Here is a 12,324-nt window from a genome sequence, read left to right as displayed (position 1 = left end):
AGAACTTCTTCTTCATCTTAATCTGAATTGACTTCGTAACATGAATCTTAATCTGAATTGACTTCTTAGCATCTTCATCTTCATTGACTTCGTAACATGAATCTGAATTGACTTCGCTGCGCCCCTTATGCTCCCGCTCACTCGCGCCTCAGAACGTTGATTTTCATTGTTTTATTTTTTTATTTATGTTAAAAAAAATGTCTTTCAGAACCTTTGGATAACCTTCTAATTCTGCTCGTCCCGGTCTTTGATCGAAGGTCTGGTATCCGCAACTACTAATAAGAAAAAAAAAGGCATGCTCCACCTCGCACCTGACCAGCTTTATTTAGTATAGTAACGGAATTGCTGTGACCCGAACCGCAGTGCTCAAGTGTATGCCTGCGCTAAATGATAAAGTCTATTCCCATTTCTTTCTATGTTATTTTTCCTCGCTCCCTCGCTCCTGCTCATAAATTCCTCGCGCCCGCTCGCTCGCTCACTCGCGTCTTCATCCTCATATTCATCGCTTCCGCGCCTTGCTGCCAGAAGTAAATCTCAGTCGTATACTTCACCCACCAACAGAATTGGAAATATGGGAAGTTATAGAAGGTTCTGATTTAAGAACAGTTATAATGGATCTTATTAATTAAAGAAGAGACATTGTTTCCAGAACCAGAAGAAGTCATCAAAAAAATGAATGATTGAAGTAAGTAGAGGGAGCGCAACCAGAGATAAATGTTAACCTAGTGAGCTCCAGATGCCAGATCAAGAATACAAAGAGGAAACGCTGGTTATTTTGATATCAAGTATAGCACTAGCTATGATGCTCACTTTCACGGCAGTTAAGATGGATGTCGGCTTCTTAGTATGGTTCGGTTCGTTCCGTTAAGGGTCGGTCAGTTTTTCTAACACTTCTCCGCTCCTAAGCGCTAAGCGCCTAAGGCTTTCCATCCGAAGGCGCGACGCGCTACTTTAGGTAGGAGCGTCACGAAGTCAAAAAAATGAATCAGAAGAAGGCGCGAGGAGCGTGAAGATGAAGATGAAGACGAGCGAGCGATGAAGATGAATGAAACGATTCATCAACTTAGGCGCGAGCAAGAAATGAAGATGAATCTGCTAAGAAGTCAATTCAGATGCATCTTCATGTTACGAAGTCAATTCAGATTAAGGCGCGAGGAGCGTGAAGATGAAGATGAAGACGAGCGTTCAGATGAAGGCGCGGAAGCGGTGAATATTAAGATGAAGGCGCGGAAGCGGTGAATATATTAAGATGAAGGCGCGGAAGCGGTTCATATATTAAGATGAAGACGCTTAGGAGCGTTCAGATGAAGATTCAGAAGAAGGTCCGACGAGGAAGAAGTAGGGATATTTTTATAAATAAGGCTGGGCCAGCACCGGTCCATCAATTAACTAACTGATACCTATACCGTATATCGTATAATAAAAAGAGAAGGTAGCATAGCTACCGACACTTTACAATCGCGAAATAAAAAAAAAAAAACATAACATAAAGAAACTCCAATATTCGAAGGTATATACTAATTACACTCAATAGAGCTGAAAGGGAAGCAGGGGCGCTGCGAAGTTAATGGAGTTTGTTGAAAGAATACAAAAGTGTTTTGATTGCAGCTCATTATAGTAGCAAGGTTCTGAGGTTATCCGGGCGACTTTAGGAGCAAAAGGTGATGCCTAGGATAAAAAAAGAATGAATCAGAAGAAGGCGCGAGGAGCGTGAAGATGAAGATGAAGACGAGCGAGCGGGCGTTTAGGAGCAGAAGGGGCGAACGAGCGGGTTACGAAGTAAATGAAGATGAAAACCGAGCTTCTTTTCTATGTATGAAAACTGGATAAACCTTCGACGCTTCTTTCGCCCCCCTCCATCCGGATGGGTTCTTATTACCCCAGAACGCTAAAAGGGTGGGGAGAAGCAAGCCGAACCTCTGATTGACCCGGACACATACATAAAAATTTATCGGCGTCGAGAGATTTGAGACTCGTAAGTCATTCAGTGAGTGCTTTCTTTTAGAGCTTGGCTTGAAGAAAAAATGAAATACTAACAACCGCGCTGGTCGTAATAGATCGACTTGAATGCGTCTTCTTGCAGAAGCATTCAAGTTCCATTTCAGGAAAGGTTCTCAAAGAATGATACTTTCTGTTTTGTCGAGCCCTGCTTTGGTCTCTGGTTTGATGGTTGTACGTGCTAAAAATCCGGTACATTCCGTTTCGTTTCCCATCCCAGTCTTTCGCAACACTTCAGGTTTACTTATTTTGTTAGGTCTCGACTTCTCCGCTATGATCTCCCCAGTAGTTCATATAGGAGCTATTGCCGCTTCATTCCTATTCGTGGTTATGATGTTCAATATTCAAATAGCGGAGACTCACGAAGAAGTATTGCGCTATTTACCAGTTAGTGGTATTATTGGACTGATCCTTTGGTAGATTCATACCAAATCTACCATAGAGTGAGTTCATTAGTATTTTATAAAAATATGTCATTGGAACATCACCTTTTTTCTTAGCTTCAAGTCTGCTTTTATATAGGTCTGAGATGAAAACTTCGAAAGGACTAGGTTTTTTCTCAAACAAATAGCCCCAAAGAGGAATTATCTCAGAACCTAAATTACGTGCGAACTTCAACTCTTCGCTATAAAAGACTCCAATGAATCTACCTGTAGGAAAGATTAAAGTGCCAAACTTGTCCTTATATGGCAAGAATGGATGTTCTATAGTACTTGGACATACAACATAGGCTTCAATAAATCCAAATAAGTTCTCCAAATAAGTATCTTCCAAATTATTATGCCAGACAGGGATCCCTGAAGGCATCGGATAGGATTTCATAATATAAGGATAGAGAGAGTTCACATCGTAGTAGTAAAGATTTTCACCATATGGCTTACCTACATCGACATGCCCTCCATAATAGCCTCGCCTAATAAAGGTGTCTTGGTTTTTAGTAGGTATATTGATATGAAATATTTTATCATCAAAATATCTCTTAAGAAAGATTTTAAGGGCAAGGGCTGAGACTGTCATCACATCTTCGACATCAATCTCATAATTAGACCAATAAATATCTTGAGCTTTTTTCACACCTCCTAAGACAAGAATATCCTGTGAAGATAGTTAATTATAGCTTCTTTATGATCCTTAATATTCTCGACAGTCAAATAAGTATGTGGGATAGAACCTTTGGAGCCTAATTCAGGGCATAAAGTTTTAGACAATGATTCAAGACTGCTAGGAAGCAATGTGTAAGAATCTCTAAAACGGATTAATAATTTATTGCCAACATAAATTTTCAACTCAGATAATCTATGATTCCTCATCAAGGTTTTTATTTTATACTTATCACCACGATCTGTATAATACTTCATAATAAAAATACCATCAAATCTTGAAAAATTGTGAAAATAAACAGTGCGAAATTTCTTATTTGATTTTACATATTCTTCCAAATTATAGATAAAATCAGATAATATTTTCTCACTCCTTTCTTCAAACTTGGGATAGAAAAATATGTGATCCTCACTAAAGAATGTATTAATCGAATAGTAAGGGATGGAAGTTAGATCATCATCAAGATTCACCACTAAGTAACCAACTGCATAAGGGACATGAATTTCATTTAACATTACAGTCTCTATATCGGCAACAATGAAAGGCCTACATTTCTGTTTATATTTGGCTTTAAGTGCATTTATCTTAGATGATATACAACACTTTTTATAGTTAAGTGATTTAACATCAGGTAGATTAGCATTTCTAATATCAGAATACATAACTTTGATAATATCTGAAATCATATTATCATATAAAGTAATAATAGGAAAAAAGTCTGAATTAATAGAATCGGTTTTTTTATCACCTACCTCATATATATATATGAAGATACCTTTGATCACAGCATCCTGATATTTTTCACCGTATAACCTCACAAGTTGTTCAACATTAAAATAGATCATTTGTTTGGGTATTTTATTATTACTTAAAGTATCATACAATGGAATAGCCTTCCTAAAGTACATACGATCTCATTAATATTAGGTAATTTCATGATATAACCCATAGTAAATTTTACGTGCCGACTTAACTTTATAAGCATACTGCTCTAGCAAGAGTAGAAATCCATATGTAAGCACTTCAAAATCATTAATTCTAGGGTAGGGTTCTATGAAGTGCATATAAGCATATATCTTACCAGGATAGCTAATCTTCCTCTTGAAGTCCCAATAGAATTTACTAATCGCTCCCAGTAACCATAATTATGAATAGACGAATACGCCCTTATAAAATTATTTCTATTTTGATTTAATGTCATGCACTTTCTCTGCAATTTCAAGTCAATCAACTCCTTTCTCAGTCCTCTTCCAATGAATGAATATCCTTTACAACACACCGTTCTAAAAATATTATTAATGTTTTCACTCTGACAGTTAAAAACTTCGCATTTCTTAATCGTCAAGCAAGCGATAGCCTCCTCTTATTTCAATCGCTCGGAGGTTGATGCGATTCATTGTAAAAAATGATATGTTCATGGTTTTGTTTTTTAATATTTTTTTTACCTCGGCATGTCGGGGTATGAGGATTTTTCCCCTAAAGAGAGCCAAGAGTTATAGGTGTATTTTTTAAACACTTCATACACTTCATACACTTCATACACTTCACACCTTACACTTCACACACTTCATACCTTACACTTCATACCTTACACTTCATACACTTCACACACTTCACACACTTCACACCTTACACTTCACACCTTACACTTCACACCTTACACCTCACACCTCACACCTTACACTTCACACTTCACACTTCACTTTACTTCACACAATTCACTTCACACTTCACTTAACTTCACTTTACACACTTCACTTCACTTCACACACTTCACTTCACTTCACTTCACACTTCACTTCACTTCACTTTACACTTCACTTCACTTCACTTCACTTCACACACTTCACACCTCACACCTTACACTCACACCTCACACCTCACACCTATAACTCAAACACACCTATTATAATAATACAGTATTGAAAAAAAAGACACATATTGACTCTTATTTCCTTTTTGGTGGAGTTTGTGACTCCCGTCGAGGGAGATACTATCTCTTGAAATCCAATCATACTTTTAACCTAAACCTTCTTTGAAGCGAATTTCTTTAGTTCAAGAGTGATTAAGGAAGTGCTGTAAGGCTAGCAGACTGCAGTATGATGAGTTTATCCCTCTCTATAGTCATGTTCTTGTCACGAGCTGGACTCGAACCAGCATTTAGCTTTTCAACCCACCGATCGTGACTTTTGTTAACCCGCTTCGCCTAAATCTTCAACTAAAAAACTAATTAGAGTAGACTACATCCGGGGTGGCATGACCACAGGGATCTCCTTCATCTTTTATTTTAGTAATGCACGCTGTAATTGTTACTTCTGTTTTCTATAAGTTTCTTAAATTGATTCCACTTCACAGCATTATAATGTTCATCAGAATCAATCACTTGGTTACCGCACACAGAATCAACATAGTTCTTGTAACACTTAATAAAGTGTGATACTACCATATTCCATTTCTTTTATTTTTAGCTGGTGAAATGGTATTAAAGAAATCTTCAAGATAATCAGATGTTAATGGGATAGACTCATTACTTATTTTTTTTCCTTTTTCTGGAAGAATGAGATTTTGATTAATAAAATGATTAATTATTTTAAGTGGATGACCCATATTAATAAAGACCTTGATATATATATCAGGTATTACTTTTACATAAGGTGGAGTTGTGATAAAATTATCGTGTACTGTGTAGATTTCAAGTTGTTGATTCAATAATGATTGTACTACTTTCATGGCTATGTATGCATCCTTTTGATGAATGAAGTTTGCGAATGTTGCTGATAGTGTTTTTCGCTTATCCCGTATCGTGGTTGGTATACTTAAAGTAGCTTTTCGTCTCTTTTTTGTACTCCGTTCATAAACATTTATACATTCTTTTTTGAAAGCCATATAATCCTGTTTTGTAGTGAAAAAAGGTATACTATAGAAAATAGCTCTATCCTTTGCAGAACAAAACCAACTAACGATGTTGATCAATTTCATTAAATTTACTATGTCTGGATATTTATGATTCCAGAATTCATCGCTAAGTTTAGCGAGGTTATATGTATCTTTTCTACTTAGTAATTGTCCATATGTACTCCTAATATATTTTTCTATACTAATCAATGTCTTTCCATAGATCAATGGCATAAAAATAAGCTTAATGAGCTTTCTATCTAACTTATATTCAATGATATCCATCTTTACCTTATCATTTATTCGATGATTAATAAATTCTTTTAAATCCTGGAGCAAGTAGGTATATACGTCTTGTATTTTACCATCAGGGTGAGGAATAAGATTCGTTCTCATAGCCATTTCTTCGTTAAGTAATAAGTAACTCATGATTTGATAGGCACTAGCAGAGGCATCTTGCGTTATTGGTATTTTATTATATTCTTGAACTACATCGTAACATAGGACTTTGGATATGAACTGAAATGGATCGCTAGCATCCTTAGCGAAGCTTATTAAACTCTCATCAGAAGCATAGATTAAACTCTGTATTTTCTTATACCATTGAAGAGCATCATCATAAAGATAGAATTTCTTATACTTAAAGGCAGCTGAAGAGGTTACTATGTCCTTTACCGAGTCTTTGCACCCTTCTACTTCTTGAATATTGTTGGCAAAGACTATTAAAGCTCTAGATAGATCACGTTCATGAAAATGCAAGATACCTGATCGGTAAATTCTACCACGGAAGTCCATAAATGCAGGCAGATAAAAGACAAAATCCTCATATGCGGAAGCTAACGTGATTATAAAATCTTCATACCTAGCTTTTTGTACCTTAATAGATAATTCTTTTAAAAGAGCAACAAGGCGATAAGTTACCTTTATAGCCTTATTCTGATAAAAAGATATCCTCAAAAGATCGAAGACTTCTTTAAGATTGACGCGGGCTAGTATTCTAGGCATAAGAATACCTATTTTTTCTAAAGTAGAACGATTCTTCTTAATGAACTCCAATACCTTTTTATTTATCTTAAATCCTTGGTTCTGAAGCCCATTCAATATGGAGCACATTTCCTTATACTTAGAATCATCTAATTCTATATTGAAATTATTTAGGTTATGAGATGATAGAAGATTGTAATGTATATTTAAGGAAGGACAGCTTAAATAACCACCTTTCAGGTCTGATAACACAAAAGGCTTCTTTATTTCTTCATTAAGAAATTTAAATACAATGTAATCATCATCATCAGATGGATGTTGCCAATCTACGGGCTTGCAAACCATTGGAAGATTGAGTTTCAACGGGAGAATACTTAAATCAAAGTTGCATACAACGAATAAATGTTTTTCTATATAAGCCTGTCCATTCTTTTTAACTACAGATTTATTATCATCTGCGGAAATGGATTCAAGAAATATCAATTTTCTTTCAATCATAAACTCAAGCAATCTTCTACCTATTTCAAATTCTTTACCTTTTTTATGACTGATATCACCTTCGCTACTACTATCAACTCGACTATTTTTAATTTTATTCTTATTAATTATATTAGCCTGTGTCATAACAATTCTATCTATTAGTCCCAAAATGTAGATACCCTCACAACCGAGTTCTCTTGAATACTGTGAAAGGACACACTTAAGGCATATATAAGAATAGCTTCTATCGTATATTCACCAAATTGAACAATAGTGCTATCATAAAGTTCTTTAGTAATGTATTTTTTCAAATAGTATTTAGCGCTAATAAGATTCTTTCCTATCAATCGTTTGATTGAATTAGGAGTTTCAGTAAATATAGTATTTTCATCGAATTTTGTAGTTACATCTTCAATCTGCATTTGTAATTTTCTTAAATCCGACTCATTCCATTTATCATTTATTCCCTTATTCTTGTACTCATTCAATTTCCTATAAACTTGTGTATTAAATATTTCTTTTTCTACAAAATCTGGTAACTTTTCCACTATATCCTTATACAATTGATCCCAAAATTCATTGATGATATTATCACTACTTATATTAGAATACGCCCTTATAAAATTCTTTCTATTTTGATTTAATGTCATGCACTTTCTCTGCAATTTCAAGTCAATCAACTCCTTTCTCAGTCCTCTTCCAATGAATGAATATCCTTTACAACACACCGTTCTAAAAATATTATTAATGTTTTCACTCCGACAGTTAAAAACTCCGCATTTCTTAATCGCTCGAAGCAAGCGATAGCCTCCTCTTATTTCAATCGCTCGGAGGTTGATGCGATTCATTGTAAAAAATGATATGTTCATGGTTTTGTTTTTAATATTTTTTTTTTTTACCTCGGCATGTCGGGGTATGAGGATTTTTCCCCTAAAGAGAGCCAAGAGTTATAGGTGTATTTTTTATTTGAATGCTTATATCCGTTGTAATCTGTTACAAGGGATATAATCTAAAACTGAAAGTTTGTTTTAATATCTACTATACGATATTATAAATAACACTACCAATGTAACCCTTTGTTTTGTGGAATAACAGCGATCCCCTGATCATCTACATTGGTGTGCCTCTTCTCCCTCCTCTATCTACTCCTCTTTTGTCTCCTTCTTTCTTTCAACTTTTACATGGTATCAGAGCCATCTGAATCGAGCATGGCCAATGAGAAGTTTTCCACTGCTGCTGTCGCCTACTCTTCAAGCGTTACAAGCATGACTGCAATTAGTCCAGTTCCAATTGTGATTCCTCCAGGGGCAACAATCTCAATTTGGCTTGACTCCAACAACTACCAAATGCGGAGGAACATTGTTCAGCCTCTTCTAAATGGGTATGGCCTTAACAGATTTATTAATGGCACAAATCCACCACCCATCTCTATTTCAGATCAACAATGAAACTCAGTGGAAAATCCAGAGTTTGAAAATTGGTGGAGGATAGTATAGCAGGTCCTCGGCTTTCTTCAATCCACTATTACAGAACAACTTCTACCTTGTGTGATAAAAACCACATCAGGAAGAGAAGCTTGGGAAAAACTAGAGACCACATTTTCTGGAAGAAGCCAGTCCAGAATTATAGAGTTGAACATACAATTTCACAATGTCGGGAAAGGCACAATGACTATTGAAGAATACATCAAACATTTCAGGTCAGTATCTAAAGTGCAAGAAATCGTGGGACATCCAGAATATGCTCAGTTTGTTACGAGGAATGAAATTTACACTTTTTTACGAGGACTGCCTCCAGAATATTCTCAGTTTGTTATCAGTATTAATGCCAATATTGATCATATGGGGTTTGAACAAATAGTTACAAACCTGAAAGCCCATGATGATTACTTAACACATCATCATAAGGGAAATTCAAACGGTTTCCCTCTTATGGCTACCTCAGCACAAAGACATATCCATCAAGTCTCATCCAACAAAAATACCGATCAATGGCGTCGTTCAAGAACTGGTAACTATCAACGAAATACCTCTCAATGACAAAGTCAAGGTCGTGATCGAGGAAGGAATCAAAATTTTCAATCACGGTGTCAGATCTGTTCACAATTCGTCCATCGTGCAAGGGAGTGCCAGGAATTTATCAGCCTATCAACAGGCAATAATCATAATCATCAGAGCAGAGCCGGAGGTCAACCCCAAGCCTACTCTGTAGAAAAACAAGGATGGTACCCCGACAACAGGGCTACTCATCATGTCACAGCTGATCTGAACCACCTTCAACAATATCAAAGCTATCAAGGAAATGATCGTCTTCAAATTGGTAATGGCACAGGTTTGCACATTTTAGCTATTAGAAATTCTAGAATTACTACCTGTGACATAACTCTTTCTCTAAATACCATATTACATGTTCCATCTATAACTAAGAATTTATTATCTATTCAAAAACTTACTTCTGATAACGATATTTTTTTCAAATTTCAAGACTCTTTTTTTCTTGTTAAGGACAAAGCAACCAACAAAGTTCTTCTCTGAGTAACAATTAGAAATGGACTCTACTACCTGGACGAACACAATTCTAAGACTGCCTACATCGGAGAAAGATCTTCAGAAGAAACTTGGCATTTGAGATTGGGCCATCCCCAACTCAACACATTGAAAGTTTTAATTCAAAAATATGGTCTTCCTGTCTTCCATTCTCAAAAAAAATTCATCTATGACTCCTGTAATATTTCAAAATCTCATAAACTACCATTCTCTTAAACCTTGCATCGATCTAACAACTGCCTTGAAATAATTCATTCTGATTTATGGGGACCATCTCCCATGTTATCCCATTCAGGATTCTCATATTATGTTGTTTTCGTTGATAATTTCAGCAAATACCTTTGGTTTTATCCATTAAAAAGAAAGAGTGATCTTCTGGATATTTTTATAACCTTTCAAAAAGAAGTTGAAAAACAATTATCTTATAAATACGATTTGTCCAATCAGACTGGGGAGGCAAATATCAGTCTCTCCATTCTTATTTCAAAACACAAGGAATCGTTCAGAGGGTGTCCTGGCCCCACACCCCTGAAAAAAATGGCACAGCAGAGCGCAAACATCGCCACTTGATTGAAACTGCTCTCACACTACTTCATCAAGCCAAAATGCCTAACCAATTTTGGGATGAAGCTGTTGTGACAGCAGCATTTCTCATAAATCGTCTAATTACACCAATCTTGAATCATAAATCCCCCTATGAAGTTCTTTTTAAATGCAAACCAGATTACAATATTCTCAAAACGTTTGGATGTTTATGTTATCCGTACCTTAGACCATATGCTAAACAAAAACTCGAGGCCAGATCAGAAAGGTGTGTGTTTCTTGGATACAGTGCATTGCACCTTGAATATTGATGTCTGTCTCTCCACACAGGCAAACTTTTTATTTCTCGAGATGTTATATTTTTTGAAAACTCATTTCCCTTTTCTCGTTTTAACCCAAGTATACAAAATGATGGAATACTTGGAAAATATCATGTTAATTCTGAGCAACCAAATGCTCAAGCATTAGACATACCAACAACTACTTCTAATGATTCAGCTGACTCACAAATTTCTACGAGTGACATGGATACTGAAATAGGAGCATCATCTAACTCAACACCATATGATCCAACTGAAATATTTCAGTCTTCATCTCTTGACTCTTAATCTACTCAGCTGTTTGATCCGAACAATCCTCTAGAATCCGAAATACCCATCCTATCAACTTTAGATTATTCTCCTGAACCAGGATATATTTTAAAAACTAAACCTATCGAAGACATCTATCTACAGAATAATTCACCTCATCCAACTCAAAAATGACTATCCTCTCCAATGCATTTCTACATGGAGATCTAGATGAAACTATCTATATGGAGCAACCCACTGGATTTAAAGATCCAAATTTTCCAAATCGTCTGTCACCTTAGAAAATCTATGGTCTAAAACAGTTGCCAAGAGCTTGGTTCACCAAGCTAACTCACTTTCTCCCCACTCTTAACTTCGTTGGATCAAAGACAGATACTTCTTTGTATTCAAATTATCACCAACGACATCTGTTTTCATTTTAATATATGTAGATGACATTCTGATTATCTCACCATGTTCCTCTACCATCAGAAATTTAGTCCAACAGTTGCAAACTAATTTGCTATTAAGGATATAGGACCTGCCCATTATTTTTTCGGAATTTAATTAGTTAAAAATGATGAAGGGTATCTCCTGTCACAGTCTAAATATCTCCTTCAAATCCTTCACAATGCCAATATGGAGAATTGCAAACCATCACTTACCCCGTGCAGTCTAACCAAATATGGATCTTCCAATGAACCTTTTTTGGATCCAACTCTATATCAAAAAATTACTGCTTTCTCCCTTCAATACCTAACATTGACACGACCTGAAGTTTCCTTCGCTGTTAACAAAGCATGTCAGAAAATGCACTCTCCTACTCTTGAGGATTGGAAGTTTTTAAAACATCTTCTTCGATATCTCAAAGTAACTATATTGCATGGAATCTTTATTCATAAAGAGTCAAATTCTTTAATCAATATCTTTAGTGATGCAGATTGGGGAGGCGATCAAGAAGATCGATGATCTACATGAGGATTTTTAGTATTTCTTGGCAATAATCCCATCCCTTGGAGCTCCAAGAAGCAGCAATCTGTTGCACGTTCCAGCACAAAGGCTAAGTACAAGGCCTTAGCAAATGCAGCTGCTGAAGTCCTGTGGATTTAGTCTTTACTTAAGGAACTAAAGCTTAACAGTATTGCTCCGCCCATTCTCTGGTGCGACAACCTCGGTGCTACATATCTGGATGCCAATCCAGTATTCCA

The sequence above is a fragment of the Wolffia australiana genome, chromosome 6 (assembly GCF_029677425.1).
Source record: "Wolffia australiana isolate 7733 chromosome 6, ASM2967742v1".
NCBI lineage: Eukaryota > Viridiplantae > Streptophyta > Magnoliopsida > Alismatales > Araceae > Wolffia > Wolffia australiana.
Note: the sequence above shows the minus strand (reverse complement) of the source record.